This window comes from Mobula hypostoma, chromosome 6 (assembly GCF_963921235.1).
Source record: "Mobula hypostoma chromosome 6, sMobHyp1.1, whole genome shotgun sequence".
NCBI classification, from domain to species: Eukaryota; Metazoa; Chordata; class Chondrichthyes; order Myliobatiformes; family Myliobatidae; genus Mobula; species Mobula hypostoma.
In genome coordinates, this window is record NC_086102.1 from 142,733,704 (window position 1) to 142,754,976 (window position 21,273).

The 21,273-nt window shown below is 38.7% G+C and overlaps 1 protein-coding gene across 4 annotated transcripts in view; it reads left to right on the plus strand.

Moving 5' to 3' along the window:
• Window positions 1–21,273, plus strand: part of LOC134348459 (diacylglycerol kinase beta) — a 579,084-nt gene that overhangs the window by 144,347 nt on the left and 413,464 nt on the right. The window lies entirely within an intron of this gene.

Genomic DNA, 21,273 nt, shown 5'->3' on the forward strand with positions numbered 1-21,273 from the left:
GTGTTCCGGAGACTTAAAGCACAAATTTTATTTTTACAAGAGACCCATGTACGGAGGGGGGACAGACTACGTTTTTTCAAATTCTGGAAGGAACAACAATTTCATTCGAACTCCAATGCTAAGATTCGAGGCGTTTCTATTTTTATAGATTCCTCAGTTACTTTTATACAACAGGATATTATTTCTGATCCGAATGGTAGATTTTTATTGGTTAGTGGTTTACTATTTAATAAAAAAGTAGTTTTGGTTAATGTTTATGCTCCTAATATGGATTGTCCGGAATTTTATAAATCATTGTTCGATTAGTTTCCGAATTTGAACGAGTTTTCATTGATCTGGGGCGGAGATCTTAATACCTGTTTGTCTCCAGCTTTGGACCGTTCGGCTCCTTTACGGACTTTACCTAATAAATCTGCAAATCTGATTAATTTTTTCCTTTCTGATTCTGGGTCGACGGACATTTGGCGTTTTCTGCATCCTCAGGAAAAAGATTTTTCCTTCTTTTCACATGTTCATCATTCCTATTCAAGAATTGATTATTTTTTCATTGATTCTCGTCTTATTCCTTCAGTGATTAAATGTGATTATGATTCTATAACCATTTCGGATCATGCTCCACTTAAGCTTTCTATTAAAATTATGGCCAATATACCGAATAATAGACAATGGCGTTTTAATTCGCTGTTGCTTCAGGACTCGGACTTTGTTAATTTTATGAATGAACAGATTGAGCTTTTTTTTTACAATTAACCATACAGAAGATATTTCGGTTAACACTCTTTGGGACACTTTTAAAGCCTATATTCGGGGTCAGATTATTTCGTATTCTGTTGCTTTGAGGAAGAAACAGAAGCAGGAGGAGATGGTAATTGTGGACAAGATTAAAGAAATTGATAAGAAATATGTTATGGCTCCTTCTGAGGAGTTATATAAACAAAGAACTGAACTTCAAATGGAACACAGTTTACTACTCTCGTCCTCGATTGTAAACCAATTAAAGAAAACAAGAAGTGACTTTTATGTTCACAGTGACAAAATTGGCAAGCTGCTGGCTAATCAATTGAAATCTAATTATGTTAAATCTCAAATCAATCAGATTTATAACCAAAATGATCGATTGATACTGGATCATGTGGGGATTAATCAAACCTTTTGTGATTTTTATTCTTCTTTATATCAATCAGAGTCTCCTCGAGATTCTAAATATATGAATGATTTTTTAGATAAGTTAGACTTCCCTCAGATTTCACAGGATATGTCTTCCTTATTAGATACTTCCATTACAATGGATGAGATTAAGAATGTTATTTTTTCTATGAATCTGGGGAAAGCTCCTGGCCCTGATGGGTTTACCGTTGAATTTTATAAATGTTTTGCTTCTTTATTGATTCCTTGGCTCGGTAGGGTTTTTGAGGCTTCTTTGAAACTTGGTAAACTTCCTGAATCTTTTAATAGAGCATCAATTTCTCTAATACTAAAGAAGGATAAAGACCCTGCTCAATGTGCATCTTATAGACCAATATCTTTATTAAATGTTGATTCTAAAGTTTTTTCTAAGTTATTAGCAAATAGACTAGAAAAAGTACTTCCTTCTATTATTTCGGAGGACCAAATGGGTTTTATTAAAGGTCGTTACTCTTTTTATAATATTCGTACATTGTTAAATATCGTTTATACTCCCTCACAAAATGTTCCTGAGTGTGTTATTTCTTTAGATGCCGAGAAAGCTTTTGATAGAGTAGAATGGCCTTATTTATTTAAGGTGCTTGAAATGTTTAATTTTAGCTTGAGATTTATATCCTGGATTAAACTGTTATATCACTCCCCTGTAGCCTCGGTTCGTACTAACTCTTTAAACTCACCTTTTTTTCCTCTCTTTCGTGGTACTCGACAAGGCTGTCCTCTTAGTCCCCTATTATTTGATATTGCATTAGAACCTCTTGCAATTGCTATTCGAGAATCTTCAAATATTACTGGGATAACTCGGGGATTAAAGTCCCATAAATTATCACTCTATGCTGATGATTTACTTTTATATATTTCTAATCCTGAGAGATCCATTCCTGCTGTTTTAGAGTTATTAGCACAATTTGGTCTTTTCTCAGGTTATAAATTAAATCTTAGTAAGAGTGAACTTTTTCCGATTAATAAACATCTTCCCTTATATTATAAATTTCCATTTAAATTGATTAATAATTACTTTTCATATCTTGGGATTAAAATTACTTGTAAATACAAAGATTTATTTAAGACTAACTTTTTACCATTAATAGACCATATTACTCAACTTTCATCTAAATGGTTTCCTTTATATTTAACTTTGATTGGTCGTATTAATGCGGTTAAGATGTTTTTTTTGCCAAAATTTTTATATGTGTTTCAGGCATTACCAATTTTCGTTCCAAAATCTTTTTTTGATAAAGTTGACTCTAAAATTTCTTCATTTATTTGGCAGAATAAGAATCCGAGACTGGGTAAAATACATTTACAGAAAGCTAAGAGAGATGGAGGTTTAGCATTACCTAACTTTAGATTCTATTATTGGGCTATTAATATTCGACATATGAAATTTTGGTTACTTGACCAGGACATACTATCTATTCCTAAATGCGTAGCATTGGAATTACAATCGGTTCAGGGTTATACACTTGGTTCTATTTTAGGCTCCTCTCTCCCTTTTGATTCGAAACGTCTTAAGCAGGTCTCTAACCCGATAGTTAAATATGCTTTGCGCATTTGGTTTCAATTCAGAAAATTTTTTGATCTTAATCAATTCGGGTTAGCGATTCCTATTTTAGGTAACATATTTTTTCCTCCCTCTTTTACGGATCGCGCTTTTCAAACTTGGAAGACTAAGGGTATTTTACGGTTTTTGGATTTATTTTTAGATGGTTCCCTTATGTCTTTTGAACAATTATCTAATAAATATAACTTATCAAGAATACATTTTTTTAGATATTTACAAGTTAGAAATTTCCTAAGTACTATACTTTCTTCCTTTCCAATGCTTCCTCCTACATATATTTTAGATTCGATAATTAACCTTAATCCATGTCAGAAAGGTGCATCGGCTATGATTTATAATATTATTATGAAACTTAGGAAAGCTCCATTTGATAAGATTAGGGTAGATTGGGAACAGGAATTGGGGCTTACCATTTCTGTGGATGATTGGGGGCAGATTTTACAATTAGTTAATACTTCCTCTATTTGTGCTAAACATTCCCTAATTCAATTTAAAGTGGTTCATAGAGCACATATGTCCAAAGATAAGTTAGCGCGTTTTTACTCGCATATTAATCCTTTCTGTGATAGATGTTCGGGGCAGATAGCCTCTTTAACTCATATGTTTTGGTCTTGCCCTGCTTTGGAAACTTTTTGGAGAGATATTTTCAATATTATTTCTAAGGTATTAAATATAGATATCTCTCCTCACCCTATTACTGCTATCTTTGGACTACCTAAAATTTCTAGTAATCTTTCCCCTTCAGCCCGTAGAATGATTGCATTTCTTACTTTAATGGCGAAAAGATGTATTTTACAACATTGGAAAGAGCTTAATGCTCCAACTACCTTTTTTTGGTTTTCTCAGACGATTTTATGTTTGAATTTGGAGAAAATTAGAAGTAACCTTTATGATTCTTCATTTAAATTTGAACAGATTTGGGGACCTTTTATTCGATATTTTCATTTAATGTAATATTTACCCTTGTTTTTTTTTCACTGTTTTTAATGGAGGTCGGGATTGAGGACGTGATTTTAAGTTTAACTCTGTTTGGTTTCAAGTTAGCCCATTGCTTTGCTTTGCTTTTAGTTAGCTGCACGGTGGGTTTTTTTTGGGGGTTTTTTTTTTCTTTTTTTTTCCATTGATATGTATAAAATTTAGTATACTATTATGTTATCTTGGTTTCTTATGTTTAAATTACATTGTTTGTAGTAATTTCTTTTTGGTATTGATATCTTTTGGAATTTTATTATACTTTAACATTGTATTAATGTTTATATGGCTTACCTTTTTTGTATACTTACTCAATAAAAAGATTTAAAAAGGAGAAGATAGCTTTGGCAGGAATGATTTAATGATGCAGACATATCTTCAGAGGAACAGTAAATATGGAACCTGACAAACTAAGCTCAGAAGAATTTGCATAATTGATTGTATCACTCTTTTGAGCTCTTTCTCAATAGTAAGTGAAAAGGCCACAGTGACGAGGCTTCTCACAGGTTGGCGACGCTTGTTTAGATGTACAGAAGGGACAAGCGGAGTGGCCATTGTTGGGAGTAGGCCAGTGGTGAAAGTATGAGTGTCAGGCTTTGGCTTAAAGAAGGCTTCGGCTCAAAAGAGACGTTGGCTCTGGATAAGCTCCTGTTAAGGTTCCCTTTTTGTTTTTAATTTCCGTACCTAGTGTAGTAAATGGCTGTGGTGTGTTCTTCATGCCAGATTTTGGAGTCCTGGGACACCCAGAGTTTCCCAGGGAACCACATCTGTATGAAGTGCATCTGGCTGCAGCTCCTTGAAGACTGTGTTAGAGATCTGGAGCAGCAGCAAGATGACCTTCAGCTTGTACAGGAGAGTGAGGAGATAATCCATCAGAGCTACAGGGAAGTAATCACCCCGAAGTTGCAGGGTGTGACTATAAGGAGAAATGGGAATATGAATAGGCAGTTAGTGCAGAGCACCCCTGTGACCATTCCCCTCAATAGTAAGTATACTGTTTTGGATACTGTCATGGGGGATGACCTCCCAAGGGAATGCCACAGAGACTGGGTTACTGGCACTGAACATGGGTCTGTGGAAAGGGGGAGAAGAGGGGAGTGATAGTGATAGGGGACTCAATAGTCAAGGGAACAGATAGGAGATTCTGTGGGCGTGAATGGGACATCTTTTGTTTTGTATAATTTTTATTAAATTTTCAAAAAGAATACATGAAAAGATAAAATCTACCCCCCCCAACCCTCCCCTTAACCCTCCCTCCCCCCCCATATATAGTCCTACCTAAAAGAAAGAAAGAAAAAAAAAAGAGCCGCCTGGGTATTGGAAGGTTTCCACATGCTCCATGGGATTCAAAATAAATTTGGTATAATTATTCGTTACTTTCCCCAAGTAACCAAATTCTTTGTCGGAGCACTTAAATATGACATCCTATCTTTTGTAAATAAGGGCGCCAAATATTCAAGAATGTTACATAATTATCTCTTAAATTATAAGTAATTTTTTCAAGTGGAATAGAACTAGCCATTTCATTATTCCAACGATCCATAATTAAATACGAATCAGATTTCCAAGTAACTGCTATAGTCTTCTTAGCTACTGCCAATGCAATTTTTATAAATTCTTTCTGATATTTATTCAATTTAAGTTTCGGTTTTATCCCTTCAATATCACCTAATAGAAATAATACAGGGTTATGTGGAAGTTGAATTCCAGTAATTTGTTCCAATAAGATTCTTAAATTTATCCAAAAAGGTTGAATTTTAAAACAAGACCAAGTAGAATGTAAAAAAGTACCAATTTCTTGATTACACCGAAAACATTTATCAGATAGATTTGAGTTTAATCTATTTATTTTTTGTGGTGTAATATATAATTGGTGTAAAAAATTATATTGTACTAATCTAAGTCGAACATTTATTGTATTTGTCATACTGTCCAGACAAAGTCTTGAGCAATTTATTTCATCAATATTAATATTCAGATCTGTTTCCCATTTTTGCTTTGACTTATGGGTTCCTTGTTTAATTGTCTGTTCTTGAATCAAATTATACATACAAGAAACAAATTTTTTAATTTTTCCTTTTTGAATTAAAATTTCAATTTCATTAGCTTTTGGCAAAAACACTGTTTGACCCAGCTTACCTATCAAGTAAGCCCTTAACTGAAAATAACAAAAGAAAGTATTATTAGATATTTTATATTTATCCTTTAATTGTTCAAATGACATCAATATACCTCGCTCAAAACAATCTCCTATAAATTTAATCCCTTTTTGGTACCAATTATATAAAAGTTGATTGTCCATTGTAAAAGGAATAAGTCTGTTTTGAAACAAAGGTTTCCTTGCTAATAGAGATTTCTGTGTTTCCTTATCAACATTTATCTTATTCCATAGATCAATCAAGTGTGTTAATATAGGAGATTCTTTCTTTTCCCGTATCCATTTAGATTCCCATTTATATATAAAATCTTCAGGTTTATTTTCTCCTATCTTGTCTAGTTCTATTTTAATCCATGCTGGTTTTTGATCATCGAAAAAAGATGCAATAAATCTAAGTTGATTTGCTTTATAGTAATTTTTAAAGTTTGGAAGTTGTAACCCTCCTAACCTAAATTTACATGTCAATTTTTCCAATGATATTCTTGACATTTTACCTTTCCAAAGAAATTTTCTCACAGATTTATTTAACTCTTGAAAAAACTTCTGTGGCAATTGTATTGGTAATGTTTGAAACAAATATTGTAATCTCGGAAATATATTCATTTTTACAACATTGACTCTACCTACTAATGTTATTGGTAGTATCATCCATTTGTCAAGACCTTCTTGAATTTTTTTCAATAGTGGTAAATAATTAAATTTATATAAATTCTTTACATCACTATCAAGTCTTATACCTAAATACTTTATACCATTTACTGGCCATCTAAATTGGGTTACTAATCGACATTGACTATAGTCTCCTTTAGTAAGAGATAAAATTTCACTTTTATCCCAGTTTATTTTGTAACCTGATACCTTCCCATATTCATCCAATCTAGAAGATAATTTATGTAACAAATGTTGTGGGTTTGTTAAATAGATCAAAACAATGAATGGGACATCTGACTGGTATGTTGCCTCCAGATGCCAGGGTCAGGGATGTCTCGGATCGTGTCCGCAACATTTTGGAGAGGGAGGGAGCGCAGACAGATGTCTTGGTACATATTGGCACCAATGGCATAGGAAGGAAAAGCAAAGAGTTCCTGAAGAGAGAATTTAAAGAGCTAGGTCGAAAGCTGGGAAGCAGGACTTGCCGGGTAGTAATTTCTGGATTGCTACCTGTGCCATGCAGCAGTGAGGTTGGAAACACGATGATTTGGCAATTTAATGCATTGCTGAGAAGTTGGGGCAGGGCTTCAGGTTCTTGGATCATTGAGATCTCTTCTGGGGGAGGTAAGACCTGTTTAAGAGTGACAGATTGCACCTGAACCCAAGGGTGACCAATATTCTCATGGGCAGGTTAGTTAGAGCTGTTAGGGAGTTTTAACCTAATTTGGCAGGGGAGTGGGAACCAGAGTGAGGGGACCCAGGATAGGATGGATGGTTTAAAAAAAAAAGCAAAGATAGCATGCAGTCAGACTGCAGGGAAGGGCAGGCAGATGATAGGACATAACTGCAGACAGCAGGGTGAGTTTCAGTGCATTAGGGATGCGGAATCAAAAAGGGTAGCAAATGCAGCACTTAAAGTGTTATATTTCATTGCACAAGAGCTTAAGAAATAAGGTGGATGATCTTGTTGCAATATTACAGATTGCCAGTTATGATGTTGTGGCCATTACTGAATCGTGGCTGAAGGATGGTTGTAGTTGGGAGCTGAATGTTCAAGGTTACACATTGTATCGGAAGGATAGGAAGGTAGGCAGAGGGGGTGGTGTGGCTCGGCTGGTAAAGAATGGTATCAAATCAGTAGAAAGATGTGACATAGGATCGGACGATGTTGAATCCTTGTGGGTTGAGTGAAGAAACTGCAATGGTAAAAGAACCCTGATGCCAGTTAGATACAGGCCTCCCAACAGCTGCTAGGATGTGGACCACAGATTACAACAGGAAATTGAAAAGGCGTGTCAAAAAGGCAATGTTATGATCATCATGGGAGATTTCAACATGCAGGTCAAATGGGAAAAATCAGGTTGGAAATGGATCTCAAAAGAGTGAGTTTGTTGAATGCTCACAAGATGGCTTTTTAGAGCAGTTTGTCGTTGAGCCTACTAGAGGATCAGCTATACTGGATTGGGTGTTATGTAATGAACCAAAGATGATTAGGGAGCTTAAAGTAAAAGAACCCTTAGGAGATGGTGATCACTAAATGATCGAGTTCAACGTGAAATTTGATAGGGAGAAAGTAAAGTCTGACGTAGCTATATTTCAATGAAGTAAAGGAAATTACGGTGGTATGAAAGAGGATGTGGCCAAAGTAAATTGGAAGGAGGTGCTGGCAACGATGACAGCAGAGCAGCAATGGCATGAGTTTCTGGGAACAATGGGGAAGTTGCAGGATATGTGTATTCCAAAAACGACGAAATACTCAAATAGCAAAATGGTACAGCCGTGGCTGACAAGGGAAATCAAACCTAATGTAAAAGCAAAAGAGAGGGCATACAACAAAGCAAAAATTAGTGGGAACACAGGATTGGGAAGATTAGATTAGATGATGAGAACACTCAGTCCTCGTTTGTTGCCATTTAGAAATGCATGCATTAAAAAATGATACAATGTTCCTCCAGAAAGATATCACAAGAAACATAGGACAAACCAAGACTAAAACTGACAAAACCACATAATTATAACATATAGTTACAACAGTGCAAAGCAATACCGTAATTTGATAAAGAGCAGACCATGGGCACGGTAAAAAAAAGTCTCAAAGTCCTGATAGCCCATCATCTCACACAGACGGTAGAAGGGAGAAGCTCTCCCTGCCACAAATCTCCAAGCGCCGCAAACTTGCCGATGCAGCACCACTGGAAGCACCCGACCGCAGTGGACTCTGAGTCTGTCCGAAAACTTCGAGCCTCTGACCAGCCCTTCGACACTGAGCACCATCCTCTGCCAAGCGCTTCGACCCCGCCCTGGCCGCCAAGCAACAAGCAAAGCCGAGGACTCGGGGCCTTCCCCTCTGGAGATTTCGGGCTACACAGTAGCAGCAACAGTGAAGCAGACATTTCAGAAGTTTCACCAGATGTTCCTCCGTGCTCTCCCGTCCATCTCCAACAAATCAGGATTGTGCACGGCACTCTACTTGACAAATAACAGACATCACCACCGGAGTGGCCACTGCGCGCTGCGTCGCGCCGCCATCTTCCCTCCTTTTCAAATCCTAGAGAGAGCAACCAAAAGAATCATTAGAGGGAAAGATGAAATACAAAAGCAAGCTAGCAAACAATATCAAAATGGATAGTAAAAGCTTTTTCAATTATATTTAAATAAATAAATAAGAGAGGTGAGAGTGGATATAGGACCACTAGAAAATGAGGCTGGAGAAATAAGAACAGGGGCCAAGGAGATGGCAGATGAACTAAATGAGTGTTTTGCATAAGTCTTCACTGCGGAAGACACTAGCAGTGTGCTAGATGTTGAAGGGTGTGAGGGAAGAGAAGTGGGTGCAGTTACTATTACAAGGGAGAAGGTGCTCAAAAAGCTGAAAGACCTAAAGATATGCAAGTCATGTGGGCCAGATGAACTGCATTCCAGGGTTCTGAAAGAGGTAGCGTTAGAGATTGTGGAGGCATTAGTAATGATCTTTCAAAAATCATTGGATTCTCTGCATGGTGCCAGAAAATTGCAAAGAAAGGTTGAAGGCAGCAGAAAGGAAATTATAGATCAGTTAGCCTGACCTCAGTGGTTGGGAAGATGTTGGAGTCAATTGTTAAGGATGAGATTATGCAATACTTAGAGACACAGGACAAGATACGGCATAGCATGGTTTCCTTAAGGGAAAATCTTTCCTGATGAACCTGTTGGAATTCTTTGAGGAGGTTACAAGTAGGATAGATAAAGGGGATGCAGCGGATGTTGTATATTTGGAATTTCAGAAGGCCTTTGACAAGGTGCCACACATGAGGTTGCTTACCAAGTTAAGGGCCCATGGCATTACAGGAAAGCTACTGGTATGGTTAGAGCATTGACTGATTGGTAGGAGGCAGGGTGTGGGAATAATAGGATCCTTTTCTGGTTGGCTGTCAGTGACTAGTGGTGTTCCGTAGGTGTTGGGACCATTTATTTTTATGCTGTATATAAATGATTTAGATGATGAAGCAGATAGCTTTGTTCTCAGGTTTGCAGATGATACAAAGATTGGTGGAGGGCCAGGTAATGTTGAGGAAACAGGTAGGCTGCAGAAGGACCTGGACAGATTAGGAGAATGGACAAGAGTGTGGTATATGAAATACAATGTTGGAAAATGCACAGTCGTGCACTTCGGTAGTAGAAATAAATGTGCAGACTATTTTCTAAATGGGGAGAAAATCCAAAACTCTGAGATGCAAAGGGACTTGGAGTCCTTGTGCAGAACACCCTGAAGTTTAACTTGCAGGTGTACAGTTAGTGGTGAGGAAGGTAAATGCAATGTTAGCATTCATTTCAAGAGTTCTAGACAACAAGAGCGGGGATTTGATCCTAAAGCTTTATAAGGCATTGGTGAGTACTCACCTTGAGAATTGTGAACAGTTTTCAGCTCCACATCTAAGAAAAGATGTACTGGCATTGGAGAAGGTTCAGAGGAGGTTCACAAGGATGATTCTGGGAATGAAAGAGTTATCATACGAAGAAGGTTTGATAGCTCTGGGTCTGTACTTGGTGGAATTTAGAAGGTTGAGGGGGATCTCATTGAAACCTTTCGAATGTTGAAACACCTAGACAGAGTGGATGTGGAAAGGATGTTTCCCATGGTGGGGTAGTCTAGGACAAGAGGGCACAGCCTCAGGATAGAGGGGTGTGCATTTAACCACAGAGATGGTGAGAAATTTCTTTAGCCAGAGGGTGGTGAATTTGTGAATTTTTTTTACCACAGGCAACTGTGGAGGCCAGGTGGTTGGGTGTATTTAAGGCAGAGTTTGATAGGTTCTTGATTGGACATGGCCTCAAAGGTTATGGGGAGAAGGCTGAGGAGGGGGAAAGGGATCGGCCATGATTAAATGGCAGAGCAGACTCGATGGGCCAAATGGCCTAATTCTGCTCCTATGTCTTATGGTCATATGGTCTAAGTTGCAGTCAGTAAATGGAGGAAATAATGAAGAATGACCAGTTGTGGGATGTACCAATAGTTTTCATGGATGTCAACATAGCACGAGATGTTGTGAAATGGACACTTGACAAATGCACTGCACTCCGGAGGTGGGGGACATGGGAACATTCAGTGCAGAGTGGCCGTGCATGAGTGTAGCGAATAGCTGGGGGCATATTGAGGGCAGACACTGTGGGTATAGGATTAGTATTGGAAGATAAGGGCTAAAGGGTTATTCTAGTACCAGGATAAAGAGATGTGCTGGGAGTTTTTAAACTTGACTGCTTTATGTTTTTGTGAGGACAGTTAGGAATAGGGCATTCAGTCCACAGGCAATATGGTAAATATAGGAGAAATAGATACACAAATGAGTTCCCTTCAGCAGAAGTTGAAGGGGATCATAAAACAGAAGTATGGTGGTCTGGGACAAGCTTGTGGAATGGGGAAGCAAGGGGGCAAAAGGGGAGTTGGGAACTATTCTGTTGTTGCACCAATAAGAGATGTACTGTAACTAACAAGGTTATTGATCAAGTGAACAATGTCACCCAATGCCATAATAAAAAATGCAATCTGTACAACATATACTGTATTGCCTTGCTCTCATCTGTAGTTGGAACAAACATTCCACAGAGGCATAGGACAGAAACATCGCCGAGTCCGAGATTGGATAGCAGACAACCAGCTGAGAGAACGGGTGGGTGAAGGTGCCCCTGTGTGTCACATTCAAGATCTCTATCTGATTGATCATGTCCTGGGAGACTCCAAATATGAGAGAGGTGCACTATATGTTGCACATCCACTCTATCTAGCCTTTCAATATTCGATAAGCTTCAATGAAGTCCTTCTGCAGACACTCTGCTTCCTCAACACTACCTGACCCTCCACCTATCTTGGTATCATCTACAATCATGGCTACTAAGCCATCAATTCTGTTATTCAAATCATTGACATATAACATGAAAAGGAGTGCTCCCAAAGCCGACCCCTGCGGAACTCAACTTATCACTGGCAGCCAAACAGAAAAAAACCCTTTATTCCTGCTCTTTGCCTCCTGCCTGACAGCCAGTCTTCCATCCATACCAATAGCTTTCCTGCAATACTATGGACTATTATCTTGTTAAGCGGCCTCAAAGGCCTTCTGAAAATCCAAGTAACCAACATCTTATGGCTCTCCTTCTCTATCATGTTTGTTACTCCCTCAAGAAATTCCACCAGCTTCCTTAGGCAAGTTTTCCCCTTAAGAAAACATTGCTGATTTGGGCTTATTTTTCATATGCCTCAAAGTATCCTGAAAGCAAATCCTTAATAATGGACTCCAGCATCTTCCCAACCATTGAAGTCAAGTTAACTGGCCTATAATTTCCTTTCTTCTGCCTCCCTCCCTTAGAGTGGAGTGAAATTTGCAATTTTTCAGTCCTCCAGAACCATTCCAGAACCTAGGGATCCAATGCCTCCACAATCTCTTCATCTACCTCTTTTGGAACACTCTGGTGTAGTCCATCCAGTTCAGGTGACCTGTCTACCTTCAGACCTCTTAGCTTCCCAAACACTGTCTCTGTAGTAATAGCAACTCGAATCACTTTTGCCCCCGACACTTGAATTTCTGGCATACTGCTAGTCTCTTCCACAGTGAAGACTGATGCAAAATACTTATTAGGTTCATCTGCCATTTCTTTCTCCCTCAGTACTACCTCTCCAGTGTCATTTTCCAGCAAGCTGATATCCACACTTGTCTCTCTTTTACTCTTTATATATCTGAAAAATCTTTTGGTATCCTCTTTTATATTATTGATTAGCTTGCCTTCCTATTTCATCTTTTCTCTCCTCGTGGCTTTTTAGTTCCTTTCTGTTGGCTTCTAAAAGCTTCCCAGTCCTCTAACTTCCCACTTATTTTTGCTATATAATATACCCTCTCCAAAACATAAGACTTATCCAAATAAACACAAGGGAGTCTGGAGAAATGTATCTAACTTTGTTTTTACTTTAAGCGAGGCACGCACATATCATGTGGTGGCGTGGTGACATATTCCATTCATGTACTTCATTCATATAACTATAATGAATTATTTAAACAAGGAATGCTTAATCAAGCAATACAGTTAAAATATTACTCAAATATTATTGATATTATTACAAAACACGCTTGTTGGTAACCGTTGCCTCATCCTACCTTTACAATACTTCCTCATCTATGGGACGTATCTATCCTACGCATTCCAAATTGCTGCCAGAAACTCCAGCCATTGCTGTTTTGCCATCATCCCTGCTCGTGTCCCCTTCCATTTTCCTTTGGCCTACTCTTCTCTCAAGTCTCTGTAATTATCTTTGCTCCACTGTAACATTGATACTTCCAGCTTTGCATTTCCCGCTCAGTGTGAATTCTATCATATTATGATCACTACCTCCTAAGAATTCCTTTACTTTAAGCTCCATACAAGATGATCTACCTTATTCGTATACTGTATGCATTCAAATATAACAGCTTCAGTCCTGTATTCATCACCATTTTCAATTGTGCACCCATGCTGTACTGGCCATTCCAACGTCTGCTCCCAACTGGCTGCTCTGCTTACACCTTTTTATTGCCCTTTGCTTGGATAATTAATAATTTAGCAATCTACCATTCAGCAGACAAGTCCTTACAGTCTGCAGTCGCTTTTTAAACCTAGCGCATGAAGTCCTTGATGAACTGTCTCCAACTAACTCTTTGATCTTCTGCTCGGTAGACAAATCCTGACAGGCCGGTAGTTCCGACTTGTTGTACAGTTGATTATTTAATGACTTGTCTATCGTTGTGTGCAGATTGTGGGCCAGGTAAAACTTTGGCATTAGAGGGACGGTCATTTCATAGGCCAAACCAGACTACAGGTAGGAGTCCGACATTCTAGACCAAGGGCCTGGGGGGTGGTGGGGGGTCTGATGTAGAGGAAGGATTAGTAAGAGCCAATGACTAGGAAATAGGTATGTAGATTGTACTAATTGGTAACAGGGAGCTGCAGACAAAGCCTAGAATTAGAGAGATGGAATACAGCAGTGATGACATCCAGATTTCAAGAACTTCACTGGCGTGTACCCATTGTACAAAGTTGGATTTGCTGTAGACCTGTGGATAATCATTCTATTCTGTAATCAGGACCTAGTCTTATTATTTAAGTCTTCCTTCTGTTATTAAAATGTAGTTTTACTGGTAATCTCATGAACTGAGAATATAAAAGCCCAAATTCAGTCCCGAATAGATCAGCTTTGTCTGGTATCCTTATGTGCACTAGTTTTTAGTAAATCGCCCATTATTTTGAATATCAACGTGTGGCCTTTCAATTTGCTCCTACAAATACTTAGTAAAGAAGCTTTCAAGGAAGCTTTCTCAAAGGCTTACAGTCTACTTATGTGATTTGCAAAATAACCATGGGAATAGTATTTGAACATGTTTTGGATAGATTTGTGGATGACTTCTATTTGAAGACTTAAAAATTACCACATTAAACCGATTGCTGCAATGTCTATAATTAACTGCTCTTTTTTTAGTCTTTTGAGATCAGAGAGTTATAATTCTGGAGTAAATTTGTACTCATTAGCTCATCCTGGCTTAACCTGAAGTCTCCCATGGATTGCTGAGGATATGAAAGGTCCTTGGTTTGTATCTAATGGTATATTTAACTGATCAGCTTCACTACTGTAGGTGTTGCCCGTTTGGTAATTAGAAGTTCTTGGGTCCAAGTCCCATTCTAGAGATGAATATAGAAATCTGGACTGAGACTGTAATGTAGTGCTGATAGAGTGCTTCACTGATGAAGAGATGGTCTGCAGATGAGACCTTAAACCAAAAGCCATCTATTCACTTGTGGATAGAAAGAATCCTCTGGCACTAAGTTTTAGAGATTTGCCCTTGGTATCCTGACCAATGTCTGTCTCCCAATTTACATAAGTTTTTTAAAAAAACGGGCTGATGTTGAAAAAGAAGTTGATAAAACTGCTACATTTTGGAGATGTGCAACTGGTGACTATCATGTTATATTATACTAACAAAGTAGTCATAGTCGTAATTAATTGGCTGTAAAATACCCTGGGACATTCTAAGGTCATTAAAGGTGCTATATAATTGCAAGTTTAATATGATGGATTCTGCTGTGCTGGATTTTGTAACAAGCAGCAATGAGTGGAATCTTGCCAGGTCAGTTGCCATTTGCAGAGAAAGTGCTGTTCTCCTCGCAAATATTGGCTGCAAGGCAGGGTTACATTCCTGTGAACTATTCATAACCTGAGCAGTTTGCAAGTCAGAAATGCAGCTGTGAACCATGTTCCCACATGGCAGAGGTTGGGTGATTGTAACCTGGGTAGAAGTAATATGTGATTCTTGTATTTTCTACCCTTGTTAAAACTATATTCCATTGAACACTGAGCAACATATCACCAGAAATAAAAACATAGGAATACATACACTCAATGGCCACTTTATTGTGTAAGCCTGTACACCTAGTTAATGCAAATATGTAATCAGCCCATCATGTGACAGCATTGTTGTTCAAACCAAACATCAGAATGAGGAGGAAATGTGATCTAAGTGACTGACCATGAAATAATTGTTGGTGCCATACTGTGTGGTTGGAATACGTCAGAAACTGCTGATCTTTTGGGATTTTCATGCACAACTGCTCCAGAGATTACAGAGAATGGTGCGAGAAACAAAAACAAATCCAGTGAGCGGCAGTTCTGTAGGTAAAAACACCTTGTTAATGAGAGAGGTCAGAGGAGAATGGGCAGACTGGTTCAAGCTGGCAGGAAGGTAACAGTAGCTCAAAAAGCCACATGTTACAACAGTAACCCACACAAAATGCTGGAGGGACTCAGCAGGCTGGGCAGTATCTATGGAAAAGGATAAACAGCCAGGTTTTGAACTGAGACCCTTCTTCAGGACCTGAAGAGAAAACTTTTTTAAAAAACTGTTAGAAACATTTATTTCTCCAGAGTATATTTTGAATTTGCAGCTAAGTACAGCTCCAATACCATATTCAAGTTTGCTGATGCCACCACTGTTGTAGGCTGAATCAAAGGTGGCAAAGAATCAGCATATGGGAGGGGGATTGAAAATTTGGCTGAGTGGTGCCACAACAACAACAACAACTCACTCAAGGTCAGCAAGACCAAGGAGTTAATTAGACCAGGAGAAGGAAACTAGAGGTCCATGCGCTGGTCGTCATTAGGGGATCAGTGGTGGAGAGGGTTGGCAGATTTAAATGCTGAGTAATATTATTTCGGAGGACTGTACTGGCCCCAGCACATAAGTACAATTATGAAGAAACCACGGCAGCATCTCTACTTCCTTAGGAGTTTGCGGAAATTCAACATGTCATCTAAAACTTTGACAAGCTTCTGTAGATGTGTAGTGGAGAGTATATTGACTGGATGTATCACAGCCTGGTATGGAGCCACTAATGCCCTGAATGTAAAATCCTCCAAAAAGTAGTGAATACGGCCCAGTCCATCACGGGTAAAGCCCTCCCAACCATTGAGCACACCTACATAAAACACTGTCATAGGAAAGCAGCATCCATCAAAAGGGACTCCCACCACACAGGACTTGCTTTATCTCGCTGCTGCCATCAGGAAGAATGTACAAGAGCCTCAGGACTCACACCACCAGGTTCAGGAACAGTTACTACCCCTCAACCATCAGGCTCTTGAACCAAAGGGGATAACTTCACTCAACTTCACTTGCCCCGCAAGTGAAATGTTCCCACAACCAACGGACTCACTATCAAGGATTCTTCATCTCAGATTCTTGGTATTGTTTATTTATTTATTTATTATTATTGCTTTTTGTATTTGCACAATTTGTTTTTCATTGATTCTGATAAGGTTATTATTCTATAGATTCATTGAGTATGTCCATAAGGAAATGAATCTCAGGATCGTATATAGTGATGTATATGTACTTTGCTAATAGAATTTATTTTGAACTTTAATTTTGTTATTGTTTTGAATATCAGAATGATACATTAAAAGGCAGCTCTTAAATTTGAAAAATACTATTGTTCTTCATCTTAAGTAATCAAAATACAATGTTGAACAGAACATGGAGATGTTTACCTAGCTATTTTCTCCCTCAACTTTGCTAGTAGGCCTTTGCTGCAGTGCCTTAAAAAAGTATTCGGGCCCCAACACTTTGTTCACATAAATGAGTATTACGACCAGAGATTTTGATCAATATAACAGGATTTTTATTTGTGAACCGCATGCTACTCTTTTCACAGTAGAGTCCAAAAAACAGGGAAAATTGTAAAGCATGAAAAACTAAAAATTCAAAAACTGAATTGTCAGCAGTTCAAAAGAATTCATCCCCCTTTGCTCAGCGCTTAGTTGAACCACCTCTTGCAGCTATTACAGCCAGTAGTCTTTTTGGATAAGTTTCCATTAGCTTTGCACAACATGATTGAGCAAGATTTGACTGTTCCTACTTGTAAAATTGCTCAATCTGTGCCAGGTTAGTTGGGGAGCAGTGATGGACAGCAATCAGAGATGTTTGATTGGGTTAAGATCAGGACTCTGACTGGGCCACTCAAGGACATCACTTTTCTTCATTTGAAGTGCATGGTTGCTCTAGCAGAGTGCTTTGGGTTGTTGTACTACTGAAAGAAGAACTTCCTCCCCAGTTTAAATTTTCTGGCAGAGGTTAGCAGGATCTTATGCACGATCTCTCTGTATTTAGCAGCATTTATCTTCACATCAATCCTACCCAGATTTCCAGTCCCTGCTGTTGAAAAAGCATCCCCATAGCATGATGCTACCTCCACCATACTTTACAGTAGCAATGATGTTACCTGGCTGATGCGCAGTATTGGATTTATGCTAGACGTATTGCTTAGTGTTAAAGCCAAAAATTTCCACTTTCGTCTCATCTGACTGTAAGACCTTCTTCCACATCTTGATATTATCTTCTAAATGACACTTTTTACAAAATCTTTACAGGAAAAGAAATGTTTTTTTAAGCCAGGTCATTTTTCCTTGACTCTTTTCAATAGATACTCTTTTTGTACAAGGCCTGAGAGATCCTGGAGCCATGAACTTCATCTCCAGTTGCAGCCACTTAGATTGACTGTTGGTGTCACAGTAGACTCTCTTACAAGTGATATTCTTCTCCAGTGACTAAGTTTAGAGGGCAACCTGACCTAGGCAAAGGTGCTTGTGGTTTCATATTTTTTCATCTTTTTCATAATGGACTCCTCTGAGGTCTGTTTAGTTTCATGATGGATTGCACTGAATTCTGAGGTCTGTTCACTGCCTCTTGAAATGGATTTGTACCCTTCCCCAAGTTTGTGCTTCTCTATTATCATTTCCCGGACTTTCCTTAAGTGCTTTGTCTTAATTTTAGTTTGATCTGTTGAAAAACTACCATAGTGTTGGATCTTACAGAGAGCCTGAGTATTTATAGTATTCTAATGAATTCATTGAAAATAGGTGATCCTGTAATTTTCTATATCAAAAATTTGGGTGATTTGTTAAGGTAATATATTGCTACTGAGGAAAGTTAGCATAGTAATTGTAAAGGAGATTAATACTTTTTCATCCTCACCATTTTGGTTTTTAATTTTGAGTAAATTGTTGATTTGGAATTTTTATTTTACATGACGCACAATGTTTTGAAGATTAGCTCAAAAAACTTCAATATATTTTAAATTTAGAAAATGAGATAGTAAAATATGAAATTAGTTGTGGGGGCTAAATACTTTTTTCACGTTATTCTTGGAGAGTGAACGATGGGAACAATCAAATTCACAACACACATGTCAATGATGATTGACGAGCACCACGTCACTCCCTTGTGAGCGTTAGCTACATTTACGCTTGCAGTGGTTGCTAGAAACTCTTTCTTCAGGAAAGACAAAATATTTTTGTTGCACCTATATCTATAAACAACTTATGTTCAGGATCAGTGATCTTTCATCAGTGACATGTTCCAAAAGCAGATGACTTGAAATATTAATTTTCTCTTTCTACCCTCTCCACGTCTCCTGCTTTCACCTACTGCTTTGTACGTCTTCCTCCCCTCTCCCACTTTCTTACTCTGACTTCTCATCTTTTCCTTCTCCAGTCCTAGTGAAGAGTTTTGGCCTGAAATGTTGACTGTACTCTTTCCGTAGATGCTGCCTGACCTGAATTTCTCCAGCATTTTGTGTGTGTTGCTTTAATTTCCAGCATTTGCAGATTGTTCTCTTGTTTTTGAATTGTCTTTTTCTCTTTGTGTAGGTGTTGACTAACTTGCCGTGTATTTCTAGCACTTTCATTTCATATTACTGGCATGTGTAGTATTTAGCTCTGTATAATGTAGTTCACTTTTCCTTGACTATTTTGTTCAGTGTCATCTTGGGGGAAAAAAGATAAGAACGTTGAGAAAAAGCATTGGCTCTTTAACTGCTTTTAAAAGCATTAGTTTTATCTGAGTTGGTGTTTTGGAACTCGTGTACTTGGAACCTTTCCATTTGAACAGAATCACATTACAAAGCACATTCTGTTGCCATTAAGTAGCTAGAGAAAGTTGAAGCAAATTTGCAGACAAATTACAAGTATGCAAGAATGGTAAAGGTAATGATTTTGAAAAATTAACAAGGAAGTTGCCTGGACTTGAGGACCAGACTTATAGGGAAGGGCTGCCTAGGTTAGGAATTTATTCCCTGGAGTGTAGGAGAATGAGGGAAGATTTGCTAGAGGTATACGAAATTGAGGGGTATAGATAGGGTAAGTGGAAGCTGTCTTTTTCCACTGAGGTTGGGTGAGACGAGAACTGAAGGTCACACATAAGGGCAAACGGTGAAATATTTAAGGAGACGAGGGAAAACCACTCAGAGGGTGGTGAGAATGTGAAATGAGCTGTCATCAGTAGTGGTGGATGCGGGTTCAATTTCAGCATTTAAGAGAAACTTCGGTAAGTACATAGTTGGCAGTGGTATAGAGGGCTATGGGTCAGGAGTGGGTGGATGGGACTAGAGAATTGAGCACGGACAACATGGTCCAAAGGGCTTGCTTCTGTGCTATGGTTCTCTGATTCTACCAGGATTATCTGACTTCATTAAAAACCAATTAGGCTTCAGCATTGTTTTCCTCCAAATGTACCTAATATATTCTAGGTCATTCCTTCACCCATACCCTACAAGCACTGGCTGATTCCTCCTTCACCCTTAGCCCTCTTTCCATCATCTGTTAGGCTTAACTTTTAAAGTTCAAAGTAAATGTCTTATCAAAGTACAGATGTCACCATATACAACCCTGAAATTCGTTTCCTTGTGGGCATACTCAATAAATCCATAGAATAACTATGACAGAATCAATGAGGACTGCCCAATTAGGTTTCAACCAGAGTGCAGATGACAAATTGTGCAAATACAGAAGAAAAAATGATAAATAATAAAGATTGAGAACATGAGATGGAGAGTCCTTGAAAATGAGACCATTTGTTATGGGAACATTTCAAGGATGGGGGAAGTGAAATTGAATGAAGTTATCCCCTTTGGTTCAATAGCCAGATGGTTGAGGGGTGGTAACTGTTCCTGAACCTGGTGATGCAAGTCCTGAGGTTTTTTTTTGTACCTTCTTTCTGATGACAGCAATGCGAGGAGAGCATATTCTGGGTGGTGGACAGCCCTGATAATGGATGCTGCTTTCTGCGACAGCGTTTCATGTAGATGTGCTCAATGGTTGGGAGGGCTTTACCTGTGATGGACTGAGCAACCGCTGCTTTTTGTAGGGTTTTTCATCAAGGGCATTGGTGTTTCCATACCAGGCCATGATGAAACCAGTCAATATACTCTCCACTACACAGCTATTGAAGTTTATCAAAGTTTTAGATACCATGCTGAATCACCGTAAACTCCTAAGGAAGTAGAGGCACGTACCTCTTGACTCCCTGAGGTCCCTCCCCTATCTCCTCAGAATATGCCAAGCAACTGCAGTGGACTTCAATACAAGGACGAGCTGGACCTGATCCCCCATCTTGGCATCATCAGGCCAATCATCCACTCCTCTTTCCATCTCCCCAGTGCCAGTGAGACCCCAAATATCCACTCCTCTTTCCATCTTCCCAGTGCCAGTGAGACCCCAACCATCCACTCCTCTTTCCATCTCCCCAGTGCCAGTGAGACCCCAACCACATCCCCACAACACTGGCACAACTGATTCCTTCCCAGTCCCTAGTCTCTCTCAACACAAGTGCCAGTACAGTATGCCCACCTCTGTCCCTTATCTGCCAAGTGCTCTGTCACACGTGCTGAACTGATTACCTGTGGTGTTGATCTGATATTT